This window comes from Meleagris gallopavo, chromosome 1, assembly GCF_905368555.1.
Source record: "Meleagris gallopavo chromosome 1, MGAL_WU_HG_1.1, whole genome shotgun sequence".
NCBI lineage: Eukaryota > Metazoa > Chordata > Aves > Galliformes > Phasianidae > Meleagris > Meleagris gallopavo.
Window position 1 is genome coordinate 94670200 of NC_139404.1, and position 19390 is coordinate 94689589.

At 36.6% G+C, this 19390-nt stretch overlaps 1 protein-coding gene across 4 annotated transcripts in view; it reads left to right on the forward strand.

Moving 5' to 3' along the window:
- The window catches only part of ROBO1 (roundabout guidance receptor 1), a 693687-nt gene that overhangs the window by 282848 nt on the left and 391449 nt on the right, over nucleotides 1-19390 (forward strand). The gene's annotated exons all lie outside the window — the stretch shown is intronic.

Here is a 19390-nt window from a genome sequence, read left to right on the forward strand (position 1 = left end):
ATATACATAAGTCACTCCAAAAATAATGCCTCCTATTTATTTTCATGGAAACCACAACAGATACAAAGAGCACCATAATGCTATTTGTACAAATCAGAAAAAACTCTCAGCTAAAAAACACTATTTTTCAACACAATCATCATCATTAGGTATGCATTTTTGTCAGCAATGAACAAGAGCCTGCATGCCACACTCGTAAAAATCTGTACCAGTGGAAGTGACCCACTATCACTGTCACCTGTCACCATTGCTGGAATACTCCACCCACTGCCTTACTGTGCTCACATCCGCTGGTTGGTCTCCAGAAATGTTCAGCAAGTGTCAATGAATGTCAATGAAGAAAATTCAGTGATGCAATTTTGCATCATCCGTACTGCCATGTCAGATACCATTCTGTCAGAGTGCACCTCTGCTGCCATTTGTCACATGGTAACAAAATGTAATGAGAAATTGGCGGAAAGACTCAACCTCTACTACCATGCCACCAACATCTGCCTTTGACATCATGAGCTAACACAATGAGATAAAAGGCATTACTTTCAGAGCAGCCCTCATATAGCATGACAGCATGAATTTGAAAATTATTTCCCTTCATTTTTGGCTTTTGTATGAAACAATAAGTTTCTGCTTTGAGACATGCTATCCTTCCTTGTGGCTTTTCTTGCCCTATGTTTCTATGTGGTTGGAATGGAACCCAAGTGGTAAACTTGGTGAAAACTTTGCAGATGGTCATCTGTCTTAGAGAAATCTAAAAAAAAAAAAAAAAAAAAAAAAAAACTTATAGGAAAAGTTGTGTGGTATTTCAAACACACATAGACTTTCCAAATCATAAATGTAATTTGTGATCTTATTTGGACATGTATGAAGGAAATGGACAAACACAGTAGTGAACAGAATATCAGTGGTGTTGGTGTGTGTACCTGCTAGCAGCATTTCCAAAGACAGGGAAAAATTTTCAAAGATAGGTCAGGAATTACTGACCTATCTGTCTCACCTCTGTGTCAGGAAAGATCATGGAGCAGATTCTTCTGGATCTGTGCTAAGACACGTGGAAGCAGGGAAGTGATACAGGAGAACCAGCATGGCTTCACCAAGAGCCATACTTGACCAACTTAGTGGCCTTCTATGATGGTGTCTCTGCATCAACGGACAAGGAAAGAGCCACTCTTGTCATCAGTCTGGACTTCAGTAAGGCCTTTGACACGGTACCCCACAACATCCTTCTCTCCAAATTGGAAAGATGGACTTGATGGGTAGACTGAACAGTGGACAAAGAACTTGCTGCAGGAATGAGTCCAGAGAGTGGTGGTCAATGACTCAGTGTCTGGATGGAGATCACTGCTGGAATCAATGCTCTTTAATATTTTCATCAATGACATTGACAGTGGGGTCAAGTGCACCATCAGCAATTTTGCTGATGTGGGGCTTTTTTTTGCTGTGGGGTGCAGTTGACACACCAGAGAGGCAATATGCCATTCAGAGGGACCTAAACAGGCTTGAGCAGTGAGCCCAGGTGGATCTCATGACGTTCAACAAATCCAAGTGCAAGGTCTTGCACCTGGATTGAGGCAACCCCCCACTACCAATATAAGCTGGGGGATGAAAAGATTGAGTGCAGCCCTGCCAAAAAGAGGCATGAGGGTAATGGTGGATGGGAAGCTGGTCATAAATCAGCAGAGTGCCCTTGCAGCCCAGAAAGCCAACCGTATTCTCTGAGGATTCTATGAAGAGAAGTTTATTGGATAGGTAGGCATTAGGAAATGTTATTACACTCTCATTTACAATTTTGCAGAACATATGGCTCATTTGTCAGAGTTCCAACTTGTCCTTCTCTGTGTGACTTTGCATTGCTTGAAGAGCTGATCAGTGAACTGTACAAATAAAATGGGCTGTCTTTCCAATATTTAACAGATAGATAGGAATGAGCTTTACACAGTCATTATGTCTGCACTACTAATGAATATTCGTGATCACAAGACACAAAAGATCAGAGAAGAGGAGGGCTGCTCTTCTGACTTGCAGCTGGCTGCCTCAGCTCCATCAGACTTACTTGCTGAAGGGAAAGGGAGTGGCAATCTGATGATTTCTAATCTCCTCCAACATCAGGAGGTCCTGTGGTCAAGCATATGTGATCAAAGTGAGATGAAAAAACGCTTGGACTTACCAAGTAAATGGAGGGTGCTTTGTGATTGGAGATACCACTTCTATATCCTTCAAATTCGATTACAGATAAATCTGCCCTGTCAATATGGTAAAGGCACCTTCACAGGAACCTTCTGTTTTTTTCTTTTGTTTTCTTTTTTTTTTTCCCCTGGATTATTTACCTGTTCCTGGTCTAGTTCTCTTGAGTCTCAGTGTGTCCAAGTTTCCATGACAATTTCACTATGTTTTCACTGGTTGTTTTTCTGGATAATTAAATTACTTTCAAAGCATCAGAGCATATGAAGGGCTCCACTTTCAAAAATTACATACACTTATAAATCACTTGGAATTGGGTGAGAGTTTTGGCTCTAGGGACAAAGCTTATTGGGGATTCTTACATTCTTTATTAGACTAGGTGACACAGTTGGAAAGTACAGATTCCTTGGCTCTCAGGCACCAAGGTCAGAAACAGCAAACTTCAAGCTAATCACAGAACAGAAGAGTTGCTTCAAGCTTAACTTAATTATATTAGGGAATTAAAGAGAGAGCTCTTGTTGGTACTTTTCAGAGCAAAGGTGAGTGTGAGCAAGTGGAGACTTGATAAGGTCATAGAAAGTCTTTAACACTCTGTAAATGAGAAGTATTGAGAAGAGTAAAATGCTTTTAATAGAAAATCTCTTGCTGTTGGGAAGAATAGTTCTGAGACCAGAAAAGATGCAAAGACTGCCTTCCTTCATCTCTAAAGGCTAAAACACTCCCATTCATCCCTCTAGCAATAACTCCCTGTCCAATTTCTACTATGTTACTGTTTAAATTCATGTTACTTGCCGTAGTCTCAAATATATTACTTAGTAAATTCTTAAGTCATTCTGAAAATGTGTTACACTTTCATCAGCTGTTAAAAGCAAGAGTACTTGCAACACACTGAAGATTATTGATCAAGGAGAAACCGTTTAGACAAAAAAGTTTGAAGAAATTATTACTAGATCCTTTATATGAATATTCTGTTACTTATACAGTTCTATAAATGTACACATTTTTTCAAAGAAAGGGAGAAATCTATTTCATCAGTTACCATCCAAGTTATGCAAAGGTGCGGCTATTTTAGGGGAAAAAAAAGGAGGAAAAAAAAAAAAAAAAAAGAAAGAAGTTATAGCTTGTTCTAAGTGACTAATTCAAAGTGCAGCTGGGGTCTATGCTTTCCCTTTTGGGATAATTAGGGATAGGAACATCAAGAAGCCATAAATTTTTTATGCTTAGCTTGGTCATGTAAAGACATTAGTTTCCCTAATTATTTAAATACCATTTCAGTTATGTTTTACTTATAGTGGTCTTCATATAGATGGCATGAACTAATAATTTTATAAGTTTATTGAAGAAGCAGTACAACAGTATAGTCCAAGAAGGATTAAAAGCTGCAGATGAAAAAACAGCCACTTCTGAGTCCATGCTCTTTGCTAAATGAGGTGGATGAATCAGATTAAAAAAAGAAAAAATCTACATAAAAATAATGTGAAATCTCACAATAAGTTAATATGTATAATATATATAATACAGAGATATCTAGAACTTTTGACATAACATTAACATAGAGACCCTCTAGTTACAATTTGTTTATTAAAAACTTTATCTTCTTATTAGCAAAGAACTCTAGAACTTATTAAAACATCAGAATTTTTAGGATGATTCCCCTTAACACCTCTAGGATTCACCAGTACACTGATAAAACATACACGAGCTTGGCTGTCAAAATGGAAGTCTTCTTTTTGTGAACGCATTACATGAAGTAACAGTTACAGACAAGTAATTATAATTTCCTTTAAGCATTTGATGCATCAAAGCATGGAACAGACAAGATTTTCTTTTGTTCCATGACCATTATTTTTTAAAAGCTACTGCTTACAGTTATTATAGCATATGTGCTTCAATGTGTATACAGTACATTAGTGAATAGATATGCAAATGCATCTTCTGTCCACTAACCTGGAAAGGACATATTTTACTTCAAAGCAGATAGCAACTTCAGAGAACTGTTAGACACTTCTGTATGGATCTATGGAAAAAATATCCCAATATTTACTCATATGGGGAGAAGGAGAATTGATTTTTGTTCCAGCTTGCAGGCCAGATTTGTACAGGTGTTATCACAGACTATATTTGTTGTTATCTAGAAGTAAAAGAAACTATTTTTACTACGTTATTAATGGGTTTTTCATATCTTGCTGTATCAATAATTTTTAAATCTCTTTATTTTTCTTTTTTTTTCTACCTATGATATCAAAGAGACAAAACAATATAGAACCTCCATAAGAAACAGAAGTACTATTTTTTCCATCTTTGCAGCAATATTAAGTTTTTAGTTCACATACGCATACATTCATATGGATATGACATTAGCAGAGCTGATGGAAGAGATTGAGGGCATCATGAAATAAAGTCCTGATTCATCACCAAGCAACTTAATGTATAATTTCCTTGATCATCTCCGTAAAAACTGGTGGCAGTGCATTATCACACACTTACGAGAAAAATGAACAGCATAGCTTAAAAAAGCAGGACAATTAATTAAATAATATGCTTGTTCATCTTGCAGGTCAAGCAGTTAATTGCACCAAGAATTGCTTTGAAATCGTGCATGCCTCAACTTAGACCTTATGCCTCCTGAGAGAATCCCTCAGGTCTAACCGAGTATCACGCTTCCCGTGGATGCCAGTCTAATGCTAGCTAATCCTGTTAGCAAGTATAATAGATACAGTGATATCTGGAAATCTGAATCTATATTCAGTAGTACTACATACCGCTGTAGGAGGAAAATGAAATCTCTGTGGCTTCCTGAACACAAGAGCAAAATATGATTCATGGTTAAAATTAGTGCCATTTGCTACAATAGTTCATACTTCACAGAGTAGAGAAATAACTGCAAGCTGGGATTAAAGATTTTTCAATTACTTTGTACATTTTTGATGTGCAATGAAATTTGTTTTTGAATGAGTTTCATGCTTTTTAGCTCCCTGTGTTCCTGTATGTATGGGATTCTAATTTTCCAGTACAATTTTCCTTTTGGATATGGCATTTTCTGAATAAATCTCTATCAGAATGGGATAATAATAAGCAATGGTTTGATTTTTTTTACTCCGTTTTGAAAGGAAGAAATAAATGCCCTCTGATTCCGAGTCTTGAATCTTCAGAAAATGTTCCAACAATAGAAAACTGTCTACTGTTTTCCAGTTGACTATCTGACTCCTTGTAGGCTTTGGTTCTTCCTTGAAATAGGCAGTCTAAGTGTGATCCTACTACAATGTCAGTAGATTAATGCAAAGACCAGGTCCAATTGTGCTGTAAGTTTTGTTTTGGAGAAGTTCATAGATTTGAGATAATTCAAATGGAACTGTAATATAAGCGCTCTGTTGTAAATGTGGTAATTTTGTTTATTGCTTGTAGTCTAGTGTACTGCACGTCAAGCATATATTTTATTAATTTCTATGTGTGCTTTCCCTGAAGAAGTTGGTTGATATACATAATTTCAAGTTACTAAATATTGCTATTAAACAAGGTTGTCCTTCAAAATGCATTTTTATAGAAGTACTCTTATCGGAAGCTAGGCTAAATCTTTTTTGATTTGGCATTACTGAGATGCCATTTTATACCTTCTGTGAAGAGCCATGTACTCATTCAAAAGATCATTCCTTTTCTACTGTTTCTGTCCTTCTTGTTTTGCTCTGTTATTTTGGAGGGCATAAGTTGGTATCTTCAAATACATGAATAGTGCTGAGACCCCCTGGTATTTTTGTTAAAAGTGATGCATATGTATTCCTCAGGAAAAATGATGTATCCTTCATAAAAGAATAGCTTTATTGCAGCAATTACTTATTCTTTGTGCTTGGGATTTTCAGTGGGATTGATTGCTTAAAAGATACAAAGATTGATTAAAAAATGATTTACTTATCCACATCTCCAGGTATTGCAGGCTGTGTTTCTGCAGCATGCCATGGGAATAGAAATTCCCCTTTTGACTCACTCATTTCATGCTGGTTCAATGACTTCATGTTGCTTGTAAGTCAGATCCTTTTAACCTGCATGCTTCTAGCCATTTGCTAGGAAGAATTTTAAGTTTGAACCATGAAGAAGATATTCATAATAGTTGTGATTGTTAAAGATGTTGTAGTGGGTTATTTTACTCTCTATAAAAGTCTCTCTTATCTGTAATCAAGGAATCTTTGTTTAAGGGGAAGAGAGGAATCCCAGGCTCCAGATCAAGAAAGCATTTTAAAGTATATATCAAGTTTTATTGAATTCACTGCTACTTAGAGTGAAAATAAGTATGTGCTTAAAAAGTTAGTTTTAGAGGGGTGCTTTCCTAGGTTGGGACCTCTATTGAATCACAGTCTTATTTAGTCTATATTTTTAAATTCTTGCTCATTTCTCTTGTGAATACCTTGCTGTCTTAGTTGTTATGAATAGAGCTCTTTGTTTTCTGTATCTGGAATTTAGTCTAAATAATGACCTCCAATGAAGTACTTCTGTAAGGTCACAAATGCCTCTCATAGCCAAGCTAAAGTAAACACCCTAAATAATGATATTTTATTTTTTATGGACTTAATACATCACTGACATATACTGAAAGTTCCCCAGTAAGGGAATGGCAACTCACCACCTCCATTTCATTGATCTGCAGACTGCTTTTTCTTCTGAAGAGGTTTTTATTTGCAAAGAACTGAACTTGCATACATCACGTATGGCTAATTTAAAGCCAGCAAGTCTCTTTCAGAAGAAGATGGCTAAAACAGGCTGAATCAATATTGGTGACAATCCCTCTGCAAGCCACTGTAGATACTACTTATTTTGGAGCACTTGCTTCTGATTCAGAGTGTCATGGTCTGTGTAGATTCTCACTTGAGATGTCTAAGCAGATCTGCATTTTCCATTAAGGAAAAATGATAAACTGAAATCCTGCACACTGTGTTATCCGATACCATTATTAGGGAAGCCTGCAGCTGTCCATATTTTCTCTCCACAGCACGTGTCACTGTGGCAAATGGAAAATATTTTCATCCTCTAGGATTACAGAGCTGCTGAAAAGCCATAAACAAAATATAACTAGAATTGTGTACATAAATGACAGTTAATGTGATATCAGAAGAAAGCAAGGTAGAAAGGAAAAAAAAAAAAACACACAAAGCAAAATCCATGCTTTCTTTTGAGATAATGTATTTCAGAGAGAATCTCTAAGGAGATTATTACACAGTTCAGTGGAAATGTTTTACTTCCATTGTTCTCAAACTAAATGCAAACACACAAACCTGTGAAAAATACTTTAGAAAGAGGTGGATGTGTGTGCATGTCTGTGTAAAAGTAAAGTGCCAATGAGTGAAGTGGGTTCACTTTAAGTCATCCATACTAGAAAACAGATGTGTCTATGTTAATGCACTTTAATGGTTTTTCTACCTATGGCATTTGACAAACATGCATGCCTTATTGATAAAAAAGAGAAAGTGTCAATACTTACAATTGAAGATCTGATTTAGAAGCAAAGTGCTTTTTCAAGGTGAAACAGAAAAACTGGATCTTTAGTCTTGATGTCATCATGCTAATCCCCAGTCATGGTGGTCTTACTAGTTACTGGGGAGGAGAAGGTGGCCTTAGAGAGTTTCTCACTGCTAGCTGATTCTATCTATATTCTATCCGTTATTAATCTCAGCTGTGGAGATGTGCTCAATGAAAAAAATTGTTATTAGCAAAATAATTTAGAAACTTTTGGGTTGAAATGTATTGAAATGTGTTTTTTCCTGGAGAAGAGTAGAGTGGTGCTGGTTATTTATACACTGAAGAGAAGATATAGCACATTTTCTGCTTTTCATACTAAAGATGCTTGAAATGATTACTGAATTTTAACCAAATCACCTCATGTATCTTACTTCCCTCCTCAACGTCGTGGCTTTTATCAAAGTGATGTGGAAAAGCATAAGCACGTTGCCTGTCCTGCTTTCCATCAAGCCCCTGCAGAGCAGGGCGACTGAGGGATACCAGTATTACAGGCTTCCTTTTGTGAGGCATCATTTTGGGATTGTTGCATAACAGTAATGTGGGTATTCCTGAATGAATGCCTGACAGCTTAAATAGGGATGTGGTAGTCACTGTGAGTGAGTAAGAAGGGTGAGTTCACTGAGATGACATCCTAAGTGTAAAAATGGTATATGGCAGTGTCAGAAACCACTTGTGCAGCTAATTAGAGGTGACTTGGTAATCTTTTTACTTTCATTCAGTTTTTGAAAAACAAAACAAGACAACAACAACAACAAAACAACAAAGGAATTAAACTAATAAAGATGGTGACTGGGAGAGGGCTTTGAAAGACAGTTTTAGTGTTGGAATCTGTAGGTACTTGAGTCTAAAAGAAAGCAGTGTGGCAGGACTTTGCTGGCAACCAGCCACTCCCAAAGCAGGAGGAGTTGTACCCATGTTTGCCAGTCCCTGGTGTGCCACTATGCAGGGGACTATGTGTGGTGTTTTTACATGTGCAAGTGAACCAAACGCTTTGTGGCATGGCCCTGGGTCTTGTTAGGTGTAAGGCTGTTGCCTGGCAGTAGGCTCAAAAATGCAGGATCCTCACAGATCCTTACCTTTGTGGCTAAAGAAGGTTTTCTAATTCACTTCTATTGCATTTTCAAGTATTAAAACTAGTGTCTAGAAATAAATTCACCTAAACATCTAGGCACAGATAAAAGAACAATATCTTAGGGTTAAAAAAATTAATACTGAAGATATATACTACCTACTGTTTAATAAAAAAGTAATAGTGATGTTGTTACTACTTAAAAAATTACCTGATGGATGTGATTTTGTAACCAGCTGGGCCTGAATGTTCATCTCCTTACTCAGAGCACACAATAGAAATAGTAAAAGCTGAAAAAGATTAAAACTACTCTTTCCATAAGAGGTGACAGGAAGGCCACAGTCAGCAGGGTTGAAAACACATATTTCACATCACAAACATCAAACGCACATGATGTATTTCTAGCATCAAATCTATCCATTGCATTAAATTACATTTTCAAAGATGCACTACTGAATTCATAGCTTTGATTTACTATCTGTGTTTTGGTGATTAAAAGGTACACTTTTTTTTTTCCTTTCTATCGTTTTTAGTTCTATCCCTTGGAAGGCAATGTCACATGAGCAGAAAATAGCTGAGTATTCTTCATAAAGAGATATTTCCTCTATTACTTTATCTTTTGTTTGGGGTTAACTCCTAGGAACAAAGTGCTAGGGTAAAAAGTGAGTTTACAGTGTCAATAGAAGGGCACTGGGGGACTATATATGTTTAGAAACCGTACAACATGGACATTCATATATTTGAGACTTTCTAAATTGAAGGAAACGTTTTGTATTTACAGTTGGAACATGGTTAAGATTCTGTTTTACTGGATTTGGCTATCACGCAATTTTGAATTTTACTTTCATTTAGCTTGTGACACAAAGTCATGCTTTCTCTTCCTACACTGGCGTTGAAGTGTTCTTGGCACATGTGCAATGCCGTGAGTGAGTGCCAATAGTTGGCACTGAGACCTGGCCATATTTCCAGCTCCTGTGGTGCATCTGGGACTGGTAGGAAGTACTGGGTTTCACTTCTGGTCCACAGTCCCAGCAGGATTCTACAGCAACAAGGATTATCCTTGTAGATACAGACTACACCTCTTCCTGCTGGTTTACTCTTTATATTTTCCCCTAACATAATATAGATGTATACCACATGCTGTCTGTTTATAGTATGTGGTCAGAATATCCCATCTTATTTTAACTTTTAATTACCTGATTTATCAATTATGTATCCAGAAGGAAACAATTCATTCTATGAGATATGCAAAAAACACTTTAAAGTTTGTTTTTCTCATCTGCTTTGGAATATGACCTCATGAAATGTGGCCCTATGAGAGGAGCCATAGCAATTCAGCATGGCAACAGCTGAAGTCTGGATCCACAGGGTCATCACAACATCTGATGGAAGCGACTAGTTGTGTCTCCAAGTGGTACAATGATGTCATTCCCTTTGGGGGAAAAAAAAATACAGAGTTGAGCTTTGGCTTTGGAGATGTTGATCAGACTGGTATAATAGCATGAAGTATGAAAATTCCTGACAGTCATGGCTGCTAAGATAATGTATAGTTCAAAAGAATGTGGAAAATTTAAAAAATCTATCTTTATAATGCCATTCTCTTGCATTCATCTACCTTGCAGTTTAAGTATTTTAACTGTATCTGTTTGGAGTGATGGCATCTGAATGACACGCCATCACTACTTATTATTTTGAAATATAGCAAGATAAGTAATTAACACAATGAGGTGACTGCATGAATAGCTGGCTAGTGTAATGAATTTCTCATTCAGAAGCTTAGACGGAACTTACATCTATTTTACAAAGGAACAAATGGCTTACAGGAGCAGGTGGCTGTTCACAGGAATTACTCCAGCAGGTCTGAGTTTAAAAGAGAATAATATCTTGTGCTCCATTTTAGTTATGCCTATACAGTTTCACTACAGATGGCAGTAGCAGTTTCTCCAGCAGGGCGTTCTAAAGACTTCAGTGATTAACCATAAAGCAATTGTTTTCTATCGTCTCCAAGACACAAAAATCAGAACTGTACCTAAGGAATTCTAGAATTCCTTTGTAGCCACAAGAAGGTTGCCCTGTAAGGTGTCTGAAACTCTGCTTTGCTCAAGCTTAATTGAGAATTATCATCTGATAATGCACATAGTACATTTTTGTGTGTGTGCTGTATCTTCTAGCATATAATCTTTAAACTTCATTTCAACTGCAATGATTTTGATTTTCTGTGATCATTATGCCTATAGCTCAGTTTGGAAAGCTATTGTACTCCTTGTACAAGAATTTAAAAATATATATTCTGTTATTGTAGTTGGAAAGAAATTTTAAAAGAATTTGCATCTTAGAAGGAAGCTGCCCATGAAAATGCAGAATTCCTTGTAAGTTTGTTACTTAACATTGCTAATAGTAATTCACTTCTTACATATTTAAAATTTGTTTCAGAAGTTGAAATTTTGTTATTTAATTTTCAAAGCAATGGCTATGCATTTTTTGTAAATCATATAGCCATTGGTTTAAAAAGCATGAATTGGTTTTGTAAGTCATAAATGCTTTGGTACAGTTTTATGACATGGATAAAGGAGAATCTGAGCAAGAAAGTGATTTAGAAATCTCTCTAAAAAGAGAAGTAAAGGGAAGTGAAAGCCAGCTATGATTTTTTATTATTATTATTTTTATGTTTAGTACTTGGTGGAACCTCATTGCCTCTGCGATGTTTCTCTGCGTTCCTTCATTTCATACTGCCCAATAAGATGGCTGTTGTTGGAATAATTTGTACAGGGCAGACTGTGACTATTTAATGGAAACACATGTATACATAATTCTTCAGATAATTATTCACATCTATTCTGTGTCATATTTGGCATACTTACAAAACCAAGACAGATCAGGCCAGATTATGGCTCTCCCTTTGGGAAAATACAACTACTGTATGTCAAATCTTGCCAAATTACTGCATTTAAGATCCCTACACTTGCTAGGGTGGTAGTAAGTCACATTCAGATACTTTTTTGCTACCCTTTTTATTATAAATATTTTCTTACAAAATTAGTTACTTCAGTATTGTAAATTTGACGGTATCTGCAATTATTAATGGAATAATGCTAATTTATATGTGATTATACTGTAGATCAGTATTTTTAATGAATAGAAGTTATTTAGGGGGAGTAACAGAATAGGTTACAATTATCTGAAGCTGAGTGTTTTGTTTTGTATGGACGCTGTGGAAAAAGTGGATGTGTCCTTATAGGACCTGAGTGATGATATGATATCAGTTCATTTCTTCAGTCTGTGGTGGCCTAAGTCCCCATGGAGGTTTGAACAATAAATCAGCAAAAGAAAAAAAAAAAAAAAGTAAGCTGATTATTTTCTTTAAAACTTAATTTTAGTTTGTGAACTAAAGCACATCCATTGTAGCTCCATCTTATGAAGACGAATCCCTGTATGTGGGAAGGGATCCATTGCCTTGCATCGCTCTGATACTTTCCAGAACTGAAAACTATAGCCAACATTAAAGACATTCTGTGGTGATTTTCTTGTGAATTTGACACCAGTGATAAAAAACAGCCTCACAGCAACTACAGTTAACTGCTAAGTTTGAGGCGTTGGTGACATGCTGCCGTTCTGTGTCCATGAAATTACCCATGGCACGTATTCCCCCTTCTGAAAATCCGTATGTTCGAGGTAGCAGCAGGAAAGTGACCCCATGTCAATGTCTTGGGGGGAAAAAAAGAAAAAAGAAAAAAAAAAAAGATTTTGAAGGTGGATGCCATGATGCAATGGTTGAGAAAAATATGTCTTTAAGAGTAATGTAGCATCCAGAAAATCGATATCCTTATGGCAAAGTGGAGAAAAAAATCCGGTATAACAACCATTAGAGAAGAGAGCTGATGGGTTTAACCTGAAGTATGTGGAGGACTTTATGCTCAGACTCCTTACTGGAACCCTTATTCTGAAATTACATATGTAGGCAGTGTGTCATTTCCCTCTATATTCACCACCTCATTAATACAGGCTGGCAGTAGAAAAGAAAAAAGGAAAAAGGATTGCATGAACAAAATTTGCTACATACATTAAAAGAGTCTTTTTGCATATTGTAAAAGTAGGTTTCCTTTGGATTTCTATCCTTTGCTATCTTTCCTGTCCCACTGATGGGTGAGAATAGTGTTTTCTTTAATAGATGTCATAATCTAGTGGTAGATCCAAGCTGACACAAGACCTACCAACCAACATATGGAGGCCTGGGACTTCAAGTAAACACTCATTCTAGATTCACAATGCTAGTGAAGTTGAAACAAAAACATTTTTTTTGTGTTTTGGGTGTAAGTATGCAGTTTATTTGCAAAGCCTTGCATTTCATGTATGAGTGTAAAATTTGGATTGAGGGTATAAAAAAACACGATTATTGAGGGGAAGATTTAATAATAGTGTGCTCACACCTAATATTTCCGTGCTTGCAGCTGTGGACAAAGTTGTGCTCATTCAGGCTTCATCCCCATGAAAGGTGTAGAGACCTTCTTTCTGAGGACTGGGAGTTGTCAGATGTTGGCTGTGGGGAATACATGTGCACAGACTTCTCAACTTGTGGCTGGAGACCTGGGAATTTTAGCGTGTTGGGACATCTGCAGCGGGTTTACTTTTCATCTGCAAAGTAGCTGAACTCGTTCACAGCCAAGGTCAGGAGTCTCTGAGGGGCTGCAAGGCTCACAGGGCCACAGAGGTTGTTAAGATTTATTTATTTATTTATTTATTTATTTATTTATTTATTTATTTATTTTGCGTTGTCATTGGCTTGGAGCTGTCTCTTACATCTATCTCTGTGGATGAATTTTGCTGAAGTCATGACAGGACTGAACTTAGTGTCCATCTGCTTCTCTGATACTGGCCGTGTATTTATGCCGTGTATGTCAAAATCAGAATGGTCAGAAGTCAGTAAATCATGGCAAATTTCGTGCAAACTGGTGGGAAAATGACTCAAGAAGGTTACAGGAATATTATAGTGTCATGTAGGAAAGGGAGTGCCTCTCTTACAACTTCTCATTAATTATTTTTATGCTGTAGTCATAACTATCTGCCCCACTTGATTTGTAATGTGTACACCAATGGAATGTAGCTTTTCAGTTTTTAATTAGTCTCTTTTTGCAGCTTCATATTCATTTTACTTATGCATAGAAAGATTCATAATACTCCCTATTTAACTGAAGGCGTTGAAATTATCTTGCATCTTCCATTTGTATAAAGTGTCCACTGTATTTTTAGCACATTAGAGTGACTGTAACTTCTGGTAAGTTTAACGTCAGGAGTTTAGAGAGAAGGAAAAGTGTTACAGATTCTATTTCTTTCAGGTCTTTTATGACCTAAACTGTTTTTCATCATGGAATCTATTGCTAAAACAGTGTTCTGAAAAGAAAATACTATTTACAAAGTAAACATTTTTTCTGGCTGAAAGATTGTTTGCTGTCCAGGAAGCAAACACATTCTACTTCATTACATATATTTTGAGTATATGAAAGGAAAATAAGTTTATACATTTTAAACATGCAGCTCGCAGACTTTCCGGCTGGAACCCACTTGGGAGCCATAACACATTTCCAGGACCTCCCCTAGCGAGACTCCTCAGATATCAGAGTCGTAGTGACTCATCGACCGCAGGAGAGGCAATTGAATTAAAACTTAAATATTTATGTGGCTGACTCACTCAAATTGCAAAACAAATACAGCCTGATTTCTGGGTGAGATATCTTTATTTCTCAAGAAAAGTTGGAGCTGGTATTTCAAGAGCAGCAATGCCCCAAATTTGGCTGTTCGTCCTTGTTTTTAGTCTTGTTTTTTGGTTTTTTTTTTGTTTTTTTTTTGTTTTTTTCCCAGAAGTTTTCACAGTTTTAGAACTATAAGGCTAGTATAACTTAGTTATTAAATATTTCTGGAATATTTCAGAGCAGTGACAGAGGTGAAATTTCTGTGAGGTCGTTCAGTGTGTTCCTCTACACTCCTAGCTATCGCTTTTGGATGAAACAAGAGTCTAAGGTCAAAGTGACCATGTCCACTGCTGCATTAGAATGATATCATCATGCTTGAAATGTAAATGAATGTTTTAGATGTAGTACAATGAAAAACTGGTAAACAGAAGACTTGCTGCAACTACTGCTGCCAAACTGTTTTGCCAAGTCCAGAGATTGACAGTAACAGCCACCAGGCAAAATGTCTTCTTGTCTCCAGCGCATCGCCATCTCTGGAAAAAAACTGAGCTTGATCTTCTGAATATTTCTTCAGAAGCTGGCCTTGCCAGCCCAGCGCAGTACAGACTCCTGCTGCCCTTCCCCCACAGTCAGGTGCTGAGGCTGGTGCTGCTTTGTTCTTCCAGGTCAGTCTTTTTCAAGAAGGCTATTGTATATATGTAATTAGCTTACAGTTAAAAAAGCCTTAGTGGATCCTACATACTAAAAACTGAGCATGTGCTTGCCACAGGCATAATTTTTACTCTGTTTTATTTCATAATTTCTGGTCCAAAATCCTGATTTCCAGCTTGTCTTTCAACAAGAAGCACAGACATTTGTGTGTCAACAAGATAGGAAATATTTCATGAGACCGCAAATAAAGCTGTTGTTCTGCAATTGTAGTACAGCAAGTGCTTGCTTTTCTCAAGACAGCTTTCTAAACAGCGCAAAAGCGTGATCTGAAAATATAAGCAAATGTTCTATTCATCATTCTTTATTTAATGAATGTCTTTTGTGCTACTGCCATTAGTTCTCAGCTCTTCATGGTCCATGGAAAAAAATATACAACTTCTAGTCTTTTTTTTTTAATGTTCTTACTTAGCATTTTATCAGAAATGTCTTCTACAATTTCTGGATTTTAAATATATATACAGACTTGGCTAGAGAGGGGGCATCACACACATTGAAGTTCAAATTCTGCACACATACAGGTGGATTATCAAGATGTTATCAATACTAGTTCATTAGGCTTTTTTTCTGATGCTGTTATGCAATGTGTGTAGTTCATCTTTTTTCTTCCTGGATGCCTGGATGCTTCCTTGATTCCAAAAATCAGATAAAATCAAATTAAACTGGATTTGTGGCTCGTTGTATGTTCTTTGATCAGCTTCACAAATGCTTTCAGCTAAATTTAGATGACTGGTCCCATTCCTAGTTGTAGTGGTAACTGGTTTGGCATGGTCCAGTTGTCTAACACAGAATAAAATTCAAATTTTTGTATGATTCTTTGTTTCAGGTGTGTGTTTACAATCTGAAAGAAATTCTAGAATATTAGACTTTTTCAGCTGACAGAACAATTTGGCTAACTGGGTAACTTCCTCTAATACACTGGGTACATTTTTTTCTTAAAATCCATTGTGCTTGTTGCTGGGAGAATAAGTCTCTGGCTATAATAAAAGCTAAGAAGCGTTCATCCAGTGTATAACAAAATAAATATAGCTTGCTGCCGCCATCTCTGAAGGTCATAAAAATATTACAGATTTGAGAGAGCTTGATCAGTTTACTTAAGGGATTACAAAATGTGGTTTTCCATAATATCAAGAGACCATACTTGATGGCCTAAGAATTTTCTTCCAGTTTTTCATTATTAAAATCCAGCCATAAGAGAGGAAACAAAACCTTGATACTACTGATGGTATGAGATTAGATGTTCAGTATGTAGTTTGCTTAGACAATAAATGCTGTGTTGCTGAAGTTCACCAGCTGGACTGAATGAAAGGCACAGCTGAGCATCAGATGCTGCCCAAGCTGAGAATTGTACAGACCATTTCATGTCTTTCCATTAGCATATTTGCACATTGTAAACAGTATATAACTGAGAGGACCTAAACTCTAATACATGTGAGAAGGTGAACAAATGCCAGATCTTCCTTTGGGGCCTCTGTCATGAGTAAACTAAAAGAGCATTCTGTCTGGTCTGTTAAATGCACAGTCAAATCAACAGCACTTTTTGGTCACAGTATCAGAAGCTGCTTATAAAAAATCACTTGAGGGCAGCCTTCCATGGGCCATTATGGTGATGAGGCTTTCATTCCACATAATTTCAGAATAATTAGCAAATATTAAGCAATCCAGTTGTTCCTGAAGTTTGGTCATTACAATTTTCATAATAACTCTTTACAGTCTAGCAACTCTTTATTTAGGTTAAAAATAATGACAAATTTTACCGTTTTCAGAAAAAAAGACACCCCAAAATTTGTTGTAATTGTACTCTTGTTGGAACATATTAATAAGCGTTGCTGAGTCCTTGATGTTTTTATGTCAGCATTATATTTCTATCTGCTCCAGATATATGAAAGGTACACATGATGAAATCAAAATAAAATAGCAGAAATGGTCTTTTTAGAGATTTTCTTAAAAAAAAAAAAAAAGAAAAAAAAAACACATACTAAAATAGTACATTTTAGTATGCTTTTCAGGTACATACTCATGCCTTGAGTGCCTGCAGAGTACTTTAGTGAAGCTTCTAAAGATCACCTAAAAGGTTTAATTATGTTATTTCATAGTCATTTTAATCACATCATTATTATTTTAAGGAGATTTGAAAACCTAAGGAATGTGCAATGAATTACTAGATTCACAATTAATCTGCAGCTATGTCTGAATAAAGGATACATTTAATGCTTCACATATTAAAAGTAGCATAGTTTATACATGGTCCATGAAAAGAAAGATAATCCAGGAGCCTTGTATTTTCTAAGATGTCTTGCCATTGTGCTGAGTTTTATCCTTTTGGCAAACTTGCTACTTTGAAACGGTAAAAACTTATTAATTGCTGAATCTTGTCAGATGTGTTACATAAAATCTTTGTTTATGCCCCACTGATTTTTCTTAGTTTAAAAAAAAAAAAATCCTGGCTTTGCTTATGTAAAGCTCTGGGACGGTAACCTCATTTTTGGATTTATTACTGCAATTGTGTTCTCTAGAACTGTATCAAAATTTTATAATACAAAACAAAATGTGTGCTACTGGTATTATACAGACAAATGTGTGTTACCTGTAATCCACTTTTGGCAAAATTCATGGTTGTGGAGTACTACTTAATATGATAATTTAACTGTCTTTCATTCCTTGGTTCATCTTATTTTTGGGGTTATTTTTTAACACACCTGATGTGAAAGCTCTGCTGAGATTTCAAATCATGCAAGGGTTTTCATTGATGATATTTCTTGTTTCAGGAACTTGATGAACAATAATTACCTTACTTGCTTTTGTTCACAAGGTGTTATTATTTGAATGAAAAGAACATATTACAAATGATAGGTGGCAGGAAAAGGATAAGCAGAAAAAAGAATCAATTAGAGCCAATTGTGGATACAGAAGCTCCCAGAGATCACCGCAGGCCAGGCAGAATAGTTTTACTAAAAAAGTCACAGAGTGCACGAAGCAAAGGTCTAAGGCACATATGCAAAGGCAAAGAGGTTAAAGGGAATCGTCAGTTATTTTTTACGTTGCTTTTCTGTCTTTTCTATATGTGAAGTTTTCTCTGGTTTAGAGTTAAGAGATGAAGGTTTTATTTCAAGTAAAACCTGGTGTTTGAAATGCACTTGATCCACACTCTTACTCTGTGTAAGAGAAAAGTCTAGGCTCGACATTACTGGCCTATTCAGTAACTCATCTCACTGTGCAAGAAGTAGAAAAAAGCCCAAGTAATGGTACACTGCAACTTCAAGTTTGCTGGTTTTTCATCATGCCACAAAATACAGTTGTTTGAGTTTCTCTAACATGTCTCGACAGGCCTACTTAGCAGAAATATTAAAGCAGTTGTCTAGTATTGTTTCACATACATAAGTCAGCTGACTTATTTAGGTTGCTATTTGGTTTGGGTTGTTAGGGAATTGCAGGGAATTGTAAAAATGTTCAATGACATTAGCATGTCAGAGCCGACAATATGGACAGCCCCAAGTGCTTCTGTGGCTAAGGAATGTTTTTAGCTTTGTTTGTCACTTTTCTTCTTCCATTGTACAGTACAGATGTTAGAATTGTTTCAAGAGAGAGGAAGGTGCTGGAAAGCAGCTGTGAGCACGGGAAGCCTCTTCCCTTACAAAGAGGCTCTGTATTTGACGCTGGATTTCAGTGTTCCATCAGCTCCCAAGTTCATGTAGCATGCTGTAGGAAACAAGCTAATGCTTATACACCCAGGTGAACTGAAGAGTTTCTGAATAGAAGGGAGCTCATTTAAAGTGCAAAGACCCAGTATGTCACCAGCTTTTCGTCAAGCAGGGTTGTTAAGCACTGGAATAGGCTTCCCAGGGAGGTGGTTGAGACACCATCTCTGAATGTGTTTAAAAACCATCTGGATGTGATGCTCAGGGACATGATTTAGCGGAGGGTTGTTACAGTTAGAGTAGTATGGTTAGATTGAAATTGGACTTGATGATCTTTAAGGTCTTTTCCAACCTGAGCAATTCTATGATTCTACAAAGGGAACCAGGGCAGCAGTCAGGCTGTGACAGTGCTTCCTTACACTGTCTTCAATTATTTCTTGCAGTGCCTTCTTGGTACAATGCATAACATTTGGAATGTTAAAGAAATGAGAGTTGTCAAATTTACCCTTTAGCATTCTACCCTTTCTGTAACGAAAAAAGACAAATATTTTTCCAGGTCTTCTGAACAGTTTTCTCTGATTTTCCAGAGAAGGCCTCTCCAA